The sequence below is a fragment of the Mercenaria mercenaria genome, unplaced genomic scaffold (genome assembly GCF_021730395.1).
Source record: "Mercenaria mercenaria strain notata unplaced genomic scaffold, MADL_Memer_1 contig_5052, whole genome shotgun sequence".
Taxonomy (NCBI): domain Eukaryota; kingdom Metazoa; phylum Mollusca; class Bivalvia; order Venerida; family Veneridae; genus Mercenaria; species Mercenaria mercenaria.
In genome coordinates, this window is record NW_026463334.1 from 47,477 (window position 1) to 68,617 (window position 21,141).

At 35.0% G+C, this 21,141-nt stretch overlaps 1 long non-coding RNA gene and 1 pseudogene across 2 annotated transcripts; both read right to left on the reverse strand.

Annotated features, from left to right (window-relative positions):
* Window positions 1–2,350: 2,350 nt before the first annotated feature.
* Window positions 2,351–6,828, reverse strand: LOC128554464 (uncharacterized; annotated as a pseudogene).
* Window positions 6,829–12,644: 5,816 nt separating this feature from the next.
* Window positions 12,645–19,028, reverse strand: LOC128554463 (uncharacterized). Of its 2 annotated transcripts, XR_008369615.1 has the most exons (5): window positions 18,565–19,028; window positions 17,418–17,559; window positions 16,579–16,679; window positions 14,958–15,099; window positions 12,645–14,028 (listed from the first exon to the last, which is right to left on the reverse strand). It is a non-coding gene; the product is annotated as an uncharacterized LOC128554463 (long non-coding RNA). The 2 variants fall into 2 exon arrangements; XR_008369614.1 differs by lacking the exon at window positions 16,579–16,679 and having other exon boundaries at window positions 18,565–18,993.
* Window positions 19,029–21,141: the final 2,113 nt, after the last annotated feature.

Consider the following 21,141-nt stretch of genomic DNA (forward strand, 5'->3'; position numbering starts at 1 on the left):
AGAAAAAAAAAATACAAGTCCATACAAAAAATCCTTACCCAGGTAGATATATAGCTCAAAATCTCAAAATACACCTCAGAATTGGATGTAACATGCATGTTGTACTACAGAAAAGTGGTCTCGATTTTTCCCTACAACTTGTAATGAAAAAGTTACAATATAAGCTATTTATAGTAACAGCAAAGGGAAGTAATTCAAAAGAAGGGACCAGTGTATGACACTCCGTCTCATGATGGTGTAAAATTGTGCCAAGTTACATCAAAATCCCTCCATGCATGAAGAAGAAATGCTCCGGACAGTCATTCTTGTATCTGACCTTTGGCCTCTAAGTGTGACCTTGACCTAGGGACCTGGTTCTTGTGCATGACACTCCGTCTCATGCTTGTGAACATTTGTGCCAAGTTGTATCAAAATCCCTCAATGCAGGAAGAAGAAATGCTCCAGACAAAGTTCATTCTTGTATCCTTGACCTCTAAGTGTGACCTTGACCTTACCCCTAGGGACCTGGTTCTTGCGCATGACACTCCGTCTCATGATGGTGAACATTTGTGCCAAGCTACATCAAAGTCCTTTCATGCATGAAGAAGATATGCTCTGGACAAAGTTTTCATTCTTGTATCCTTTGACCTCAAAGTGTGACCTTGACCTTAGACCTGGTTCTTGCTCATGACACTCCGTCTTATTATGGTGAACAACTGTGCCAAGCTACATCAAAATCCTTCCATGCATGAAGAAGATATGCTCCTGACAGTCATTCTTGAATTTTTCATTCTTGTATCCTTTGGTCTCTAAGTGTGACCTTGACCTTAGACCTAGGGACCTGGTTTTTGCGCATGACACTCCGTCTCATGATGATGAACAATTGTGCGAACTTTCATCAAAATCCCTCCATGCATGAAGAAGATATGCTCCGGACAATGTCATTCTTGAATTTGACCTTTGACCTCTAAGTGTGACCTTGACCTAAGACCTAGGGACCTGGTTCTTGCGCATGACACTCCGTCTCATGATGGTGAACAACTGTGCCAAGTTTCATCAAAATCCCTCCATGCATGTAGAAGATATGCTCCGAACAAGGTCTGTGGACGCCACCCGCCCGCCCGCCCGCCAGGGGCGTTCCCATAATACGTCCCGTTTTTTAAACGGGCGTATAAAAAGTATTAAGGAAACATATTATACACATTACTTTACACCAGACTGTCAAAATTACTGCAAAAAGATACCAAAATGCTACATGCTGATTTAAAAACCTTATGCCTTCTTGTTTGTTTTGTCATTCATTATTTAATTAAAGGAGCAAGTGTGAAATCAGTTAAGAATTAACACCAAAGTGGTAGTAGGAAGTGAAAAGTCTGCTTCAATGACATATTTCTTGAACCCCCTAGAGTGAACAGGACACTTGGCATGCACATTTTTTATGATAACAATCAATATGAAGCCAGTGGATAGGAAATTTTATGCAAATTTAATATATCCAGAGTAATCATTGTCTATTTGAAACAAAGCATCCATACAGCAGTAAAATTTAGCAGTATTTTCAACTAGCCCCACTTTGCTCATAAATTAATGGAAATGTGACTTACTAAAAATAAGTGCTACAACAATATTTCAGTTCTATATTACTGGCCGGCATTTTGAACTGATGAAAATTCCAAAAGGCTTTATCTAACCCTGCTAAATTTCTATAATGAATTTGTCCATCTTTCAATTTGGACAGTAGTATTAAATGTTAAAAGGGGTGCTTAACAAAAAGATACTGACTGAATATTGAACAGTGCAGATCTTGATAAGACTGCACAGATGTGCAGGCTGATCATGATCTACACTGGTCACAAAGACAGAATCAATCGTGTCCATGATAAGGGTTAAAGCCACTGGCCTCCAGATCGTTCCACTACAAAATTAATATTTTAATTAGATATCTTTAAATAAATGCTATATATTTCTGAAGAAAGTTTTAATCCTTAATTTACTGAAAAACTTAATGTGACCGAAATACATGAGAAATTGATGTTTTTTACAACTTTTTACTTTTTTGAAGTCTTAAATTCTCTACTTGAGCTGTAGCTCTATTGGTTATGACATCCGGAAAGTCATCTTTGTTTTTGATTTGGAATTTTTCAAATATTCTAGAAACAGAAATTCATATTCTAATGTTCATAATTAATATGACCAAACTTCAATGAATTCAAAGAAAGATTTTTGTAGCTAAGTCTGTAGGTCAGTATATACCTTTAATTTTTATGTTAAAAACAGAAGAAACAGCTATCCAAATAGATGATATTGATAAAGTACATACATTTGTAATTATATCTTTTTAAAATGTGCTGGATTTTTTATAGTGATTACAATAAAGGGAGGTAATCAAAAAGAATAGATTCAATAAAAGCTTCTGCTATGTTAGGCAATATTCAAACCTTTGACAAAATCATTATATGTTGCGTGTATTTCTTTAAATATTTATGAGAGTTGTTTATCAAACATGATAAATAATCTTTTATTACTACAAGTAGTGACAGTAGCGTTAAATAAATAGCTTGTATGCTTGACTAAAGTTGAACCTTAACCTAAATAAAAAAAATACATATAAAAGAACAGTTTTAGAACTTATCATTTATTTTTCTGTTGTATCTTATTAATCAGTAAATTCTATGGTTGCTAAGCTACTATTTGTACAACAACCATAGTTCAAGCTTGAACCTATGGACATTAAAAATGCACAAACTGAAAACAACCTGTTGCATCAATAACAAAAAATGGTTCTAAGCATATTTTGGAACAATTCCTGTCCTAAAATTGCACAGCATGAAACAGTTAAATATAATTTCTGATGATAGCTTAATTTCAGTTGCAGTCAATGGCTCAGCAAGAATTTTGTAGGTCTTTGCAAGACCTATTACCCGTTCAATATGCACAGGCTTACTAGATATTTTCCTGTCCCTAATAACAGACTATCCTGACATTCTGTTTTTCTTTTTAAAGAAAGTTGGTATGTTTATATGGACATCTTTTGGTGCAAAAATATCCTGCACATTAAATCCTTTATCAGCCATGACACTGCCATTTTGATCACACATTCTCACTAAACTACTGCGCTCTACTATTTGACGATCGCTTGTAGATCGCCACCATATGATGGCGACACATAAGACACCAACCCACCTGGAGTACAACCAACAAGAACCTTGACAGTGTTTCTGTTTTTGTATGTGGAGAAAGTTGCTTGCTGCGCGGTTTGATTTTTAGGTTTCCTTATTGGGCATTCCATTCCGTCAATTATTACTCTGGTATTTGGGTAATGTCATCTAAAGCTTGTGGGTGCAAAATACCTAACAAGTTTTTGACTGGGCCAAATGTCTAGTTCACCCCACTGCCTATACATAAAAATAATCCACGTTACAAAAATGTTACATATCACACTTTCTGCTATACCGAACATTCTTGAGAGTTCAAAATTTGTCGTATGTCTCCGTAGTTTAATGAGAACGAGAAAAAACTGATCAGGAACACTGATATTAGTGACTGAATGATATGCATAGTTCAGACAGTATGCTGCAGGTCCTAGCGTATTCAACACGAAGAAAAACTTAGAAAAACGAAGAATAACCTTCAAGGCCAGTGTAAAAATGAACAGCTGGGTCATCTTTTTCAAAGTTGAATATTGAATACATTGGGCATTTAGGTGTCTGTGTTTCCATGTCAATGGTAGTTTCGGCAATAATTCCAGAATGTACACTTTCTTGCTCAAAAGACGCTGGTTCTTCACAAACGACCTCTTCTACTGCAGCGACAAACTCCATCTCCTCGATAGGAACCAGATCGACTTTGGTGGCGAAGTACTGTTCTCTTGCCTCCGATTCCTCCATTTTGTTTGTAATATCTTCAAACAGTTTCCTTCTTTTCACTGCACTTCTTGCATTGTACCGAGCACCCTGTTCTTTTGACAAAGAATGCTTAATGGGACAAGTCCATGAAAATATACTAGGCACAGCGGTTTTCTTTAACGACATCTTATGTCGATCAGTATCTGAATATAAAAAGAATAAAACAATCTGTCAAAATTCCTTCAAAAAAACTGATTACAGGTAGATAGATAGATATATTTTTTTGTGCAAATATAATTATTTATCATACAGTCACAAGAAATATCACATAATATAGCATATCAAAACACAGTTTGATATCACAGACATATATTTGGTGACTGTGGTGAAGCATTATGACAGAAATATAAAACTATGATAAGCCTGTAAAAGCCTTAACTCATTCTGCCCGCACGACGCATTAATGCGTCGGCCAATTGTTATCTGAATACCGCCTGACGCTTCTAGGCTGTCTTGTTATCTACATCTGGAAACCGCACGCCGCGTACATGCGTCTTTACAGTAACAGCTCTGAATTCCGCATGACGCATTCAGTCGTCACATTTCAATTGGTCTTAAATAAAATCTTTTAGTCCTTTCTAACAAGTTGGACCAGTCAAATTTTTTGTTGCCTAACATTTTTAAAACATAAATAAAATCGGCTGTTGTGAAAAAATAAATGCTTTCGTTGAAGAAAGCTGTAAAAGCGAGCGTCGTTCGAGTTAAAATTTGTTATTTCTCGAAGCCTGGAAATTACGGATGATTCTTTATATGATCGAAACATAAAAAAATGAATGAATGAATAAATAGATACCAACAAATATTCTTTGAGAAATGACAGTTGAAATAATGCAACCCAAAAGTATATACTTTTTCGCTCGTCGCTATGCGGCAAATAATGCCATCTGCGGGATCAAACAATTTTACGGATAAATGAGTTTTATTCTCATTATTATCATTCTTACGTTTTATTACAATAAAATCATCATTAAAATTGTGCCAGAATTTTATTTAAATCTGTCAAAATCTAGCAGAGATAAGTATAAAATCCCAGCTATGGAGCTAGAAAAGGTGTTGAGTATATTCTTTATAAGTACGGTTCTAAACATTTGAGTGCGGAAAAAAATTGAATTATAAATGATCGGGTATTGTTATAAAAATACACGTCAGTAAAGACAGACGTACGATATAACAATGCTCAGGTGTGTATGAAAAAGTAAAAACATCTTCGTTGGTATCTATTTATTTATTTATTTATTTATTTATCTATTTATTTTGTTGTTAAACTTCGAGACTGCCTCTTGATCTATAGAATGAAGTGTTAATAATAACTCAATTATTTCGACAGTTTGTTTGTGATACTTTAGAAACTCCACAAAATTGTTTCAAAATTCAAATTTTCATAAAGTACATGTACATGTTTTCTGAAAATTAGCCCAAAATAATCTCATTTTCAGCACAATAATTTCTGTCTAAAATAGCTAAAATATTTATTTTATTACATCTTCATACTAAACACATACGCTATTTTTATGAGAAATAACTTTATTTGGATGCGGTTTGATTGCCTGGATGCGTATAAATGAGTAAAATCAGTGTTAGAAAATGACAATAATATGTATTTAAAATTATTTTTTAAGAATTGTTCATATTTGTTGTTTAAATATGTGCATGATAAAATTTAGCATTTTATAAATGTTGTTTAGCCAAAACAAAATCTGATGAGAAATGTTGTTTAGCCAAAACAAAATCTGATGAGAAATGTTGTTTAGCCAAAACAAAATCTGATGAGAGAGTATGGTCATTTGTTTTGTGTCTTTAATTCAACAGTCTGTTGAAATGATTGTACTACAAAGCTGCATGAAATTAACTTTGTTGCGTAGCTACTTAATTTACATACAAAGAGTGCAAATTCCATATCTATTAGCACATATTTGATGTCATATGTCACTAATTAACAACACTATCCCAAACAAAAAACTACAAAATCTATGTTATCTCTCATAACATCTCTCGGTATTCAGGGTAGATTGGCTTATCAGCCTCCTAGGTGGCTGAAAGATAAATATCAGCAGGGTAGAAGTGGAGATAACGCTTTAGGGCAGAATGAGTTAAGTACAGCTTATTTCCAACAGGTACATTTAAAAATTTTGAGCCGTGCCATGAGAAAACCAACATAGGGGGTTTGTGACCAGCATGGATCCAGAACAGCCTGCGCATCTGCACAGTCTGGTCAGGACATGCTGTTCGCTTTCAAAGACTATTGTTATTAGAGAAACCATTAGCAACCAGCATGGATTCTGACCAGACTGCGCGGATGCGCATGCTGTTCTGGATCCATGCTGGTCACAAACCCACTATGTTGGTTTTCTCATGGCACGGCTCAAATAAAAAAAAACAACTGTATGTCTGCAAATGTGTACATTAATTATAATACAAATCTAGTTTTAGCAACAAAATTAAAATATTGTTACAACAGACTCAGTATAAAAGCTTTTTACTATGGCGGTGGCTAGATTTACCAGACTTATAACCCGTTCAAATTTATGTCCGAAAACTGATACAGTCCGAACGTCGAACATTTTCCTGTCATCTCACTGCGTTCCAAGGCTTGAAGCTCTCACAAAATTGATATAATGCAAGATATAAAATGAACATGAGGTATTCTCAAAATAATTATGTAACATATGTAACATACCAGCATAAGTCAATTCATAATAATCGTCTTCCTTAAAATGGTGTTTACAAACGTAACACCACTTGCTCGGAGGTGACCATTTTTCCATGCTTTATAGCATGTATCCAAACATCTCTACGTGCTTTGTCCTTAGGAAAAAGGTGTGTCCCTTTATTTGAACAGTTTGGTACAACACAATTGGTTTAAGGCATAATTTAATCACTTTTTTATTCAGCTGTCAAACGCATGAAAGGTTATCAAAAGAGTTTTAACACTATGATAAAAGCCGAGATTACACTGCATGATAGGACCTATTCGCCCGAAGCGACACCTATCAAATCATTTGGGAAGATAACTCACCGAATGCTGCCATTCTATGACACAGCTGCTGTACTGTACAGCCTTTAGCAACTGTTGTTAAATAAAATCTGAAAATTATTTCCAGTTAGAAAAAAGTGGGTGGGGTACCTTCGTTAATGTACGCTTTAAAGCATATTTTGCAAACATCTCTAGTAATATCATGGTTTTCTTTAAAAGGAGCCAACACCCGGCATTCAGGCTTCATGCAGAACCCAAAATATTTCAAGGCGTCTAATTTTTTACTGCCAGGGGAACAAATTTTTTATTATTGTTACGATCATGACAGCTGGTCTTACAGCGTTCTCCAGTTTAAAGAGCAGATATTTTGAAATACTAACCCAAAGATTATAGAAGAGCAAAAGTATTTAAGCTAAACAGCAAGAAGTATCTGAAAAAATCATGAAAGCGGGATTTTATTTTTTTAACAAAATCAGCGACTAGAATTGATTATTTTTGGTCAGAATCAATGTCGCCAACTTTATCGCATTGTCGCGCGTCGTGTCCTGCATTTTATCGATGCGCAACAATGCGATACGACACACGACATTCTCAAACGACATTGTCGCGATGTCGTGTCGCATGTTGCCTATGGGCCAAAAGCACGACGCGCGACATTGCGATACGACACACGCCAATGCGATACGACATCGCGATATGACGCGAGACAATGCGATATGACAAACAACATTCTCAAACGACATTGTCGCGATGTCGTATCGCATTGTCCTGCATCACCAGTGTTCACTTGAATAAATACCGGTGTTCACTTAAATAAATTCCGGCTAGTCTTGGTCGCATTTTTTCGAACAATTCATCAATTTCATTTTATTTTTAAAAGCGTTAAAAGTAAGGTATCAAACTGAAATTTCTTCTAATAAGTAGTATTGCCTAATCGAATATTAAAAACAATGTTCTTCCCCGACGGGCATGCCGTCGGGAACATTTGCTGAACTTGCCATTTTTGGCTTAAAATATTAGCAGTAAAATTAAGGAAAAAGTGCTTATAAAATATTTATTTTGGGTTAATAACTGCAAATAAAAACTTGTTTTGAAAGAAAATGACAAAGTCTGAATGTTTGTGACAAAAAAGACAACATCTGTTCATTCGTCTGTACGTAATTAAGGATAAAAGCTGTATTTTCGTACTTTTCCGTACGGAAAATGTTCGTGTTTTTCAATAACTTCAAATAATTGTACAATGTTCCGTCGCTAAAATGCAGGACACGACGTGTGACAATGCAATCGCCTCAGTCACAATCAAATGCATTTTTTTGTTTCACTTGGGGTCAAAAATAAAAGTTTGTAAAACTCTTTTATTATGAAATGTTAATTTACCATATACCTTGGTTCTACGAAAACAATGGTAGTTGTCGCTGTCTGATAGTTCGACAATATTTTTTTTTTCGATATAAAGATGAATCTTCAGGGAAAAAATAAAACAGACATGACCATTTTTAAAGGACTGTTTTATTCAAATAACTCTTTGAGACCCAACAAATTTGTTACCACATGATAACGTACATAAAAGTAATGTAGAAAACCCAAAAAACTAATAAATTACACAAAGATTTGTAGTTACTATCTTCTTTTGAAGTTCAAAATTCTAGAAATTTTTGTTTTCTACTTGCTTTCAGTTTTTGCATACCTTTTGAAATGCATTTATTTAACTCAAATATGTTATTTTCTAAAAATTCAGTCATTTCTCTTTAAATAATGGTCTCATTTTTGTGATTACGACTATGTTTGGCAGAGATATCGCAATTTTAAAATGAAAGCCGAAATTTACCCAAAAAGTCTACGGACAAGACATCATCGCCAAGTGCTTTTTACATAGGTTTTAGAAGACAGTCTTTTAGTTCTGTTGAACTTTTTATGTTTAAAATGATCATGAACAAGTAAATAACAAACAAATTTAAGAAAAGAAGTATAATTGACGGTCTTCGGAATGTGTCTTCGAATAATTGAAGGATTTGAACAACTGTGACTAAATCAAAATGTCATTATGTTACGAGTTCTGTGCTATTGCTTACATAAATTAGGACTAATTGTTTTCATATTTCACTATATACTAAAAAAAATGATACTTGGAAGGATCCTCACTGAAATAGGCTGTTAAAAATCTCCTTCAGCTTGGTGTCTACGGACAAGACATTTGACCATAATTTCTGTCTAAACGACAGATAGAGTAATAATGTTTCTGATCAATGCTCATGCATTTAATGGGCTTAAGAACTGACCTTGCAGCCTGTTATGTACACCATTTAGACTATGTTTATTTATCTGTAATAACTTTTAACCTCAACTAAACAAAATAAACCACAATCTTCCTGAAATTGGATGGTGGAAGAAACCATCTGACTAGACTTTGTTGAGGCAAACTATTTACATGCTGTTATCAACCATATCAATCAAGAAATGGTAAAAAAGTATAAACACAAAGTTTAACAGGAAGAACTCTATGAGTTCATCTAAACATGTTCATTAATTAAAGTAGAAACATTAAAAAAGTAGGAAGAACTTGTTAAACTTATAGCTGAGAACAACATCTTAAATGGAAAACTAATGAAACAAACTCCCTTGCTGACTACTTAAATAGCTGTATGTTGTAAAATACTCATATGACATTTATTCTGTGAGATCCATAACTCGTACTAATATTTTAAGTAGTCCTGCAAAATAAAATTCCTGTGAATTTTAACCTGTTTACAGAATAATTAAATGTTCACTGTGATAAGTTTTTATCACTTAGTTTTGAGTCAGCTAATGACTTGCATATTTTGCTTTTTTCTTAAAATTCCCAAGATACATTCTCTTTTTCTAGCCAGTAATATTTTTGATTAATATTAACCTTTTTCCATTATATAAGATAGTATGACCGGAGACAAAGTTTTTTAACTATCTTTTTATCACATTTACTTCTTTTTTTTCATGTTATCACCTATATTAATATTATTTTCTTGGAAAAATACTGGAACAAATGTTAGTAACTCCAATCGTAAATCAAACTATGATTTTCAAAATTCTAGACCTCTGCCTCTGATGCATGTGGGGAAGTTGGCAGTTACTTGGAGAGCACATGTTTGTACAGTACAGAATCAATTAACAATTGTTAAGTTACATAACTGAAATTCTGTTGAAAAAGGGCATTTAATCCCCCAAAAACAAACAAATCTAAATAGCTCTCATTTTTGAAAGGGAGAAAGCTGCAAGGAGACTACGGTAATCACGTAGTAAATTGCTTGTAATTTCTTTTTTAAGATGATTTAAACTGCTTCAATTTTATGTGATTTCAGTCAGTTACAGAATAAAAGTTGATAGGCAAATGAATAGAATGAAATCTTGAAAACCAATCACCATTATATCTTGGCCCTGAAGAGCACAGAAATATGCCATCTTGAGTGGATTACAACAAAATGTTTAAGTTGAAAGTGGACAGCCCACACCATGTCTAACAATAGATCCATACTCCACTAGAATATGACCAAATGTCAAATGATTTTGCTTCTATGTTCTCATTCTTTCTGTTTTACTACTAACTTGTAAAGGATTGTGTTTTTTTGCATTTCAGAGTCTCTTGATTTATTTCAAAGAACTCTTGATATATTTCTATGGTCCAGTGCTGGTTTTTATTGAAAGCAGAAAATATATTGAATAGTATTTGCATAATGTCTTGTCCGTAGACACCCTCATTGCATGCCTTGTTTTTGCCATAACAAAGGGAGGGTTAGAAAGAAATGTATTATTCCTTTTTTGATAGCTTTCAACATTTATATAAGTCATGTATAAGATTAAAACATATTCTATATCCATTGAACTTCTCAGATTCAGATTGTACACACAAGAATAAATGGGTAACATTTTGCATTTGGAAGAAGTAAGTTTCATTAGAAATATATTTATTCTATATTTTGTATAAACATTAAGTGTGGTGTATCACTGAAACTTGATAAATAGCTCCAGTATGATTTTATAAATGATATTTGTCAAAAAACCTTCGTTTCTTTAGTGTCTACGGACAAGACATGTGTCTACGGACAAGACATTTTGCAATTCAACAACTATTTATATCTCTATAACCCAGTTTAATTCTGTCTAATGTTTATCAACTTAAACACTATCCTAGCAGCTTTCATACCAACAGTGATTAAACTCTAAAATTGCATCCTTCACAAAGAAAATAGGTGTCTACGGACAGGACAAAAAAATTGGCGCATTTATCATTGTCTGTTCAGAGTCAAATTTGAGGAGATAAGAAACTTCCACCTGAAAGAATGCTATTATTTTCAGAAGAAGGTAGACTGAAGTTCACACAGAGACAAATAAGACAGTAAAAAAAGAATTATTTCATAATGAAATCACATATCTGATATGGGGAAGAGCAAAAAGGCAAAATATATAACAAAACGGTCATGTCAGTCTTCAGTACATATCTTCTGTTGTGGGTGACATAGACAGTTGAAATAACTTGCAGCTGAAAGAAGACGAATTTTCCTGTAAACCAAACAGCACAAAAAGGTCTTGCTGGTTCAGGTTTTAATTAAAATGAAAAGACAAAAAGCACTTTTTTTAAGGTGAAAAAATATAACGCTGAATTTTGGCCTTTTTTCTGTTATTGGACAGCATGGCGTTCGTTTTATATGTACATCAGCTACCTGATAGTAGTTTTACCTGCAACTGGGTAGTGATATGTAACTCCTGAAGTGCTGAAGACAGAATATATAAACATGCACTTTTAAATTTGGGTGTATAACATGGAGCACCTAAAAAGTATGCATTTGATTGTGACTGAGGCGAATACGACATCGCGACAATGCGCGACAATGCGACGCGACATCGGTACATATAGTGCCAATATTGCCAACTCGACGCACGATATTGCGAAATAACATCACGACATTTTGACGAATGTCATGTCGCATTGTCGCGCGTTGTACTGCATTGTCGTGTGTCGTATTGTATTGTCGCACATCGTATCGCATTGTCGCGATGTCGTATCGCAATGTCGTGCATCGCCTTTGAGGGGCGACGGAAGACATTTCACATGGCACTAACAGGATTCCGTAGTACATACATATTTCTAATCTGGGTCTGGGTATACAATGGACATTCTAATATGAAGTGATACTCATCTTCCAAAGCATTTAAGTTGCATAAAGTACATATTCGCTGATTCCTTTCTATATTTCTATGGCGCCCAGTTTTAATATGTAAGTTATGAGAAGTTAATCTTATTTTTGCAATAATATTTCTAAACTTAGGGATTTCTATAATATTTAGGTAATAAGCACGAGATATACTAGTACTGATAATTCTATAAGAAACAATGAAGAACATGCTTCAACGCTAACGTGCAATACTGTTTGATATATATCTTTCAGTCGAATATTAAACAATGGTATAAAGACATTCATATTAACTGATTCTGGAAATAACCACACATCTGTAAACCCTGAGGTTTGCAAAATTATTCGTACCTTTGATGACCAATTTGTAACATTATGGTCGGTAAGTATTTCCATTCTTTGATTATCGACAATAGTTTTTATAAACATAAGAAGTTAAACATTATTATTCCTTCTCTTGAGAAGGAATATTACTGTTTAATAAGTCACACATGACTGAGTTACTGTTGTCATTACAGGCCGGCCAATAAAACTCCATGACTTTAGAAATAACCTCTGACGTTAAACTATTCTTTCTCAATTGGGGGGAATCCATGGATTACACAATACTAAACCCGAGGATGATTAATTGATTCTTTTATTTCCTCCTGAACATAACATAGGTACATTCACCAGATAGACATATATCAGCAAATTTAAATGTAAACAACCAAATATTATCGTTACCTTCAAATGCATGGTTAATAACTTAATATATGAAAACAAACCCCATTGCGACCCTATAATTATGTGTAACAAATTTCCCCACATCAAATAACCAGGTCAATGTCTTATTGCTGCATTAGATGCTTTTAGATATCAAGCAGACGAATTCTGTGTTTACATGATCAGATTACAGTCGTCTGCTGACTCTCTCATAGATAGTAAAGCTCCTCCCCTAATGCATATATGCTTAATTGCCTGCCGGCCCCGGTAATTATCTACTTTAATCTACTGAAGGAGGTAACAGATTTAATTTGTTGGTGGATTTAACAATTTATGTTAAATAACTAGCGTAAATACTTACCTGATATTTTTTGGCAGTATAAAACAGACATTGCAACCAACATTTTACAAGATGGTCATTTTATATTTATATAGATGTGCCCTAGAAGGAACTTTTGGTATGCTTTAACTTGTATTTACAGGTATTCCATATTTCCAGTAACACTAAATAGAGAATTCATAGCGCGTAGACCTTTTCCGGCTAATGTTCTCGTGGCATGAATAAAAGACCCACCGCTTGAAAAAACAACCCCTAAATAACTGAAAGTACTAACAATTTCGATTTCCCTACCAGCATAATATCATTTATAATTTTCCCTTAATCTGTCCCCTTTTTTGAAGATGACAATTCATAGGCGTAGGAGCAGCGGGGGCCAGGCCCCCCCAAAGCTAGGAGAGGGGGGGCCAAAGTATAGTTTGGCCTTCTCAATATTTTGGAAAAGAGATATAAATTGCAGTCTAATATAACATTTACTTAGCATCATATAATTCTTTTCAACCTGATTTCTGATTTGCATTTGGCCTTCCCTTGTATTCTGACTTGTCTCTTTCCGTAGTGTCAGTACTGACATCTGTACGCGCCACGCCAAGAATTGTTTACATTTTATAAAGATAATATATCATTGAGCGCAATCACTACAGTTCCGGTTTGAGCGTCTGCAAAATCAATGTAGGCCTAAGGTGTCGGCCCGGTATAATTTCTCCTTCTTTGCTGTATAGTAAAACAAGCACATTTGGACATGGATTGTGAATTTCACAACAAAATTGCAGCATTGACAGCTCTGTATTTCTGAAGAGTAATACTATCCCAGTCAATATATCACAGAAAAACACCACCATCAACGATGAACTTTTTTGCTACACATCAAAGTATCTAGTCCATGTTTAAATTTCCCACTGACATCTGTCATGGCCACCAGTCTGGTGTAGTTTTTTAATCCTTCCGCACAGAAATGTAATCCTGAAAAACACACATAAAACAACTGTTAAAGACATCAGAAATGACAAAAAATGTACACAGTATCAATAAATACATTTGGAATATAACATGTCAAAGTAGGGATAGCGTTAAATTGGGAACTTCAAAATTTCAAAGAACTACTTTCTAGGATACAACGACCCGGAAGTACTTCTATACCGGGGTGACACCTAAATCTTATCAAATTTTTAATTTAGCCAAATTTTTCCCATAAAATCTTGAAACTTAGGGTTTTGCGAGAAAAGTTACACAAGACATTGTCATCGCAAAGAAAATTTTGTCCCGCAGAAACATTTCAAACATTAGACCTACTTTGCGGAGAAATTGGCTCGGAAACCGGAATTTTGAAGAAAAAGGGCACATTAAAAATTTGCCTTCCTTCTGAAAATTTCAATCAGATTTTCATGAAATCAACTGTGATATCACTAGTTAATGCTTATAGTATGTTTTATGTAACTTTAAGCTTATTTATTTTGAAAAATGATGTATCAAAATGAGTATTTACTTTAAAAATATGCAATTTTTAGTAAAAAATGCATAATTTACCCACTACAATTGCAGAAAAATGAAACTTTTAATGATTGAAAGACCAAAACCCACAAGCAAAGACCAATATGTGATTATATTTATGACAATTACTGAAGTAAAACAGATCAATACATCACAGCCTATCTTAAAATGAATTATTTCTTCGGCTAAGCCGAACAATGCCTGAAACGCCAAATGCAAAGCCGATCCACGCCATCTTGGAAGCAGGCAAGTGCGGAAGGTCAAGAACTCCAACTGGAGCCAGACACAGCTCAGGGTACCCCTGAAACTGTCAAGCAGTTACTGACATTTTAGGCTACAGTTCTGACTAAAGACATTAGGACCTGAGGGCAATGCACCGGTGGAACATGTAAATCACTTACCGAAAACTAGCTGTCATTCTGCGGTGTTACACTGGGAATCACAGCTTCTGCCCGCTCGACTTAATAGGTTGGTCTGGTTTATGGGTAGCTGCTGACTGGTTGTACGATTCTAAATTTCCTTCTGACATATGGAATTCATCGCCTGCAAATGACAAAAGAAAGATTGTGAACCGGTGTCGGCCTTTCTTGAGAAACAGCTGAGTGTGTGTGTATAGTTCTAAGTGTGATCAGGAACACCTATATAAAAAAGTGACATAATATTCACAGATTGGTACCATCTATCATTTCTTTATCATTCTGATATCAACTGGTTCAGGAACTTTACAGGAAGTCTGTCATTAAAACACTGCAACTGAATAATTTTCTACATATATGTTAGCTGAAACAGTGAAAAGAATATTAAAATAACTATTACCAGACAGCCTCTTTCAGCACAGACAACAAAGTATCTGAAATGCACATTTAAAAGAATTGAAACACATAAATGCTATGAAAAAACAACATACAGAAAAACATGAATAAAAGTCCCAACAGGAAAAGTCCTATCTAAAGAATGAAGTAGAATGAATCGAGCAAAACTGAAATACAAATACCGTCAAGCTGTGTTTCCAGTCGGTACCAGGACAAATACATATTAAGGAAACTGCACGAGGCCGACCCAGGAAATCAGCCCCGTTAAATATTTTCTTAGTAACACAGACATGCGTTGTAAACCTGAAAAGCAAATCAGAATAGAAGCATCCCATTCAAGGCAGAATGTATCTGACGACGGCCTGATGCGGGCTGAAGCTGAAAGCTCGGAATATGTTCTAAACTGAAAAAACAAATGAATAAATAAAATAATACACAAACAACAACAACAACAACAACTATTTTATCACACTGAAGCAACCTCCATGTAATTCCCTGTGTAATACAACCAATGTCCTGTCAGTGTAAAGAAAACTTGTTATACATTAATAATGCCGACAAATGCACTCGGCACACCGGTAAGCAATGTCCTTCAATGCCAAAATGCCGGTAGCACATCGGATTTGACTGAAATGAGAAAAATAATTATTTCGTGTAATATTAGTTATGCGTCTCATACGCAAGGGAACGAACATTCACGCAATTTCTTTATATCATATATCAGACGCCTGCTGACTGGCTTTAACATCAGTGTAATAACACCGTGACCGGTTCGAGATCCAGGCCCGACAAGCAATCAGTCTCTCCGACTCCTGTTACGAAACCGACTATAGCCTCATTTATAAACCCATCCGGTCCAAAATGTACAGCTTCCACACATACGACACTGTTCATCCACGGTCTACTGCGGCACTATGTAACATGTTCACATATATATACTTATAAATTCTTCGGAAAAGAGACGCTATGCGAAATAGAAATTTTTTAAAAAAAATTTAAGAAATTTAAATTTATATTTTTTTCTTAAAATTAAAGTGAAAAACTATGTGTCTTCTTTTTATATAGCCTTTTTAAAGCTTCCTGCTTGTTCAGTGTCTTTGCACTATAGTAGAAGACTGACAAATCAAGAGGAGACAACTATTACTCAAATTTCAAAGAAAATTCAACTACTGAATTTTTAAAATTTGAATAAAATTAAAATTTCACAAACCTTGGAAATATCCTTTTAGCCACTGATTTGTATTGTTATCAGCTACTAGTGTGTGAAGTTTCATGACTGTAAACCCTATGGTTGCTGAGATATTCCACTTTCTGAATTTGCCATATAAATCTTATCAAATTTTTAATTTAGCCAAATTTTTCCCATAAAATCTTGTAACTTAGGGTTTTGCGAGAAAAGTTACACAAGACATTGTCATCGCAAAGAAAATTTTGTCCCGCAGAAACATTTCAAACATTAGACCTACTTTGCGGAGAAATTGGCTCGGAAACCGGAATTTTGAAGAAAAAGGGCACATTAAAAATTTGCCTTCCTTCTGAAAATTTCAATCAGATTTTCATGAAATCAACTGTGATATCACTAGTTAATGCTTATAGTATGTTTTATGTAACTTTAAGCTTATTTATTTTGAAAAATGATGTATCAAAATGAGTATTTACTTTAAAAATATGCAATTTTTAGTAAAAAATGCATAATTTACCCACTACAATTGCAGAAAAATGAAACTTTTAATGATTGAAAGACCAAAACCCACAAGCAAAGACCAATATGTGATTATATTTATGACAATTACTGGAAGTAAAACAGATCAATACATCACAGCCTATCTTAAGCTAAGCCGAACAATGCCTGAAACGCCAAATGCAAAGCCGATCCGCGCCATCTTGGAAGCAGGCAAGTGCGGAAGGTCAAGAACTCCAACTGGAGCCAGACACAGCTCAGAGTACCCCTGAAACTGTCAAGCAGTTACTGACATTTTAGGCTACAGTTCTGACTAAAGACATTAGGACCTGAGGGCAATGCACCGGTGGAACATGTAAATCACTTACCGAAAACTAGCCGTCATTCTGCGGTGTTACACTGGGAATCACAGCTTCTGCCCGCTCGACTTAATAGGTTGGTCTGGTTTATGGGTAGCTGCTGACTGGTTGTACGATTCTAAATTTCCTTCTGACATATGGAATTCATCGCCTGCAAATGACAAAAGAAAGATTGTGAACCGGTGTCAGCCTTTCTTGAGAAACAGCTGAGTGTGTGTGTGTATAGTTCTAAGTGTGATCAGGAACACCTATATAAAAAAGTGACATAATATTCACAGATTGGTACCATCTATCATTTCTTTATCATTCTGATATCAACTGGTTCAGGAACTTTACAGGAAGTCTGTCATTAAAACACTGCAACTGAATAATTTTCTACATATATGTTAGCTGAAACAGTGAAAAGAATATTAAAATAACTATTACCAGACAGCCTCTTTCAGCACAGACAACAAAGTATCTGAAATGCACATTTAAAAGAATTGAAACACATAAATGCTATGAAAAAACAACATACAGAAAAACATGAATAAAAGTCCCAACAGGAAAAGTCCTATCTAAAGAATGAAGTAGAATGAATCGAGCAAAACTGAAATACAAATACCGTCAAGTTGTGTTTCCAGTCGGTACCAGGACAATTACATATTAAGGAAACTGCACGAGGCCAACCCAGGAAATCAGCCCCGTTAAATATTTTCTTAGTAACACAGACATGCGTTGTAAACCTGAAAAGCAAATCAGAATAGAAGCATCCCATTCGTGACCGGTTCGAGATCCAGGCCCGACAAGCAATCAGTCTCTCCGACTCCTGTTACGAAACCGACTATAGCCTCATTTATAAACCCATCCGGTCCAAAATGTACAGCTTCCACACATACGACACTGTTCATCCACGGTCTACTGCGGCACTATGTAACATGTTCACATATATATACTTATAAATTCTTCGGAAAAGAGACGCTATGCGAAATAGAAATTTTTTAAAAAAAATTTAAGAAATTTAAATTTATATTTTTTTCTTAAAATTAAAGTGAAAAACTATGTGTCTTCTTTTTATATAGCCTTTTTAAAGCTTCCTGCTTGTTCAGTGTCTTTGCACTATAGTAGAAGACTGACAAATCAAGAGGAGACAACTATTACTCAAATTTCAAAGAACCTTGGAAATATCCTTTTAGCCACTGATTTGTATTGTTATCAGCTACTAGTGTGTGAAGTTTCATGACTGTAAACCCTATGGTTGCTGAGATATTCCACTTTCTGAATTTGCCATATAGGTGTCGGCCCGGTATAATTTCTCCTTCTTTGCTGTATAGTAAAACAAGCACTTTTGGACATGGATTGTGAATTTCACAACAAAATTGCAGCATTGACAGCTCTGTATTTCTGAAGAGTAATACTATCCCAGTCAATATATCACAGAAAAACACCACCATCAACGATGAACTTTTTTGCTACACATCAAAGTATCTAGTCCATGTTTAAATTTCCCACTGACATCTGTCATGGCCACCAGTCTGGTGTAGTTTTTTAATCCTTCCGCACAGAAATGTAATCCTGAAAAACACACATAAAACAACTGTTAAAGACATCAGAAATGACAAAAAATGTACACAGTATCAATAAATACATTTGGAATATAACATGTCAAAGTAGGGATAGCGTTAAATTGGGAACTTCAAAATTTCAAAGAACTACTTTCTAGGAAGTACTTCTATACCGGGGTGACACCTAAATCTTATCAAATTTTTAATTTAGCCAAATTTTTCCCATAAAATCTTGCGTACATCGAGCGGATTACGGATAATAGTTTACCATCAAAAATACCAATTTTATAGATTTTGTTCACGTGCCTCAGTAAGTTTTAGTAAGGCTCCTAATTTTTTTAGCGCGAGTGTACTTGCTATTTCCGTTATATTTCCAATAGTCTAAATATAGTGAATGTACGAGATATTAAATATAACTTTTACGTTTATCTATAAATAAGTTATTAACATGACCTCTTTTATACATTTACTACAGAATGATCTTATTTCAGTGAAGATGTATGTTAACATAAAAACGTAATTGGTCTTTAACGTTTACAAAGGTGTGAATAATTATTTAGCGTGGTTTTATGGGCCCTTACTATATTTCGCTGTAGAAAATAAAAGAAATAAAAGTCTGGAAATTCCATTCTAAAAAAAAATCATCATGTGATAAATGCTATTTATGCAATATACGGAATACCTTAAATCTATAAATATATTTCACAAAAGAGAATGCGTGTGAACTAACTAAAATATGGTGAGTTTTATTCATTTACTTATTTGTTCATTGATTACTAAGGACGTATCATTAGTGCAAAAAAGTACTTCTGAAAATAACTGAAAAAAACTGTGTATTTTGTTTAATATTTTTATCGGCATGTATTGTGTAAAAACGTCTATATCCTGTACTTACGCGACCTGTAAATGCTGTCATGCAATTCTAAAATGTAAGTGGCAGATACGTCTTTTACCTCAGTAGATATTCCCAAAACTAATCGTACAAGGCAGTCTGAAAGACAGCTAAATCCCCCGCCACTGCTATGGATAGTGAAAGGGTAAACCTTTGATTTTAGCTGTGACCTTGACCTTGAACTGACATGGCTGACTCATAAATTCTGCACAACGTCTTGATGAGGTGATCATTTGACCCAAGTTTCATGAAAATCCTTCAAGGGGTTTAGGAGATACAGAGCTGAAACCTTTGACCTTCAGTTGTGACCTTGACCTTGAGTTGACATAACTCACTCATGAGTTCTTGATGAGGTGATCATTTGACCCAAGTTTGATGAAAATCCTTCAAGGGGTTTAGGAGATACAGAGTGGACACAAAATGGAAGGCTCAAACCTTCGACCCTTAGTTGTGACCTTGACCTTGAGCTGGCATGGTTGACTCATAATTTCTGCACATTGTTTTGATGAGGTAATCATTTGACACAAATTTTATAAAATTCATTCAAGGGGTTTAGGAGATATAGAGCGGACACGAAATGGAAGGTTCAAACCTTTTACCTTGAGTTGTGACCTTGACCTTGAGCCGACAAGGCTGACTCATGGGTTCTGCATATTGTCTTGATGAGGTGATCATTTGACCCAAGTTTCATGAAAATCCTTTAAGGGGTTAAGGAGGTATAGAGCGAACACAAAATGGAAGGCTAACATTGACCCTAAGTTGTGACCTTGACCTTGAGCCGGCATGGCTGACTTATGGGTTCTGCACATCGTCTTGATGAGGTGATCATTTGACCAAAGTTTTATAAAATTCTTTTAAGGTGTTAAAAAGTTAGAGATCAGACACAAAATATCATCCCATGAACTTTGATCCCCAAGTGTGACCTTGACCATGACCTAGCGCAGTTGGAACATGGGTTCTGCACATCGCCTTGGCGAGTTAAACATTTGGTGTTAATATAATGGAATTATGTAAAGGGGTTCAAAAGATATGGACCGGACACGAAATATCACCCCATGACCTTTGATCCCCAAGTGTGACCTTGACCTTGACCCAGCGCAGTTGGAACATGGGTTCTGCACATCGCCTTGGTGAGTTTAACATTTGTTGTTAATATAATGGAAATATGTCAAGGGGTTCAAAAGATATGGACCGGACACGAAATATCACCCCATGACGTTTGATCCCCAAGTGTGACCTTGACCCAGCACAGTTTGAATATGGGTTCTGCACATCGCCTTGGTGAGTTTAACATTTG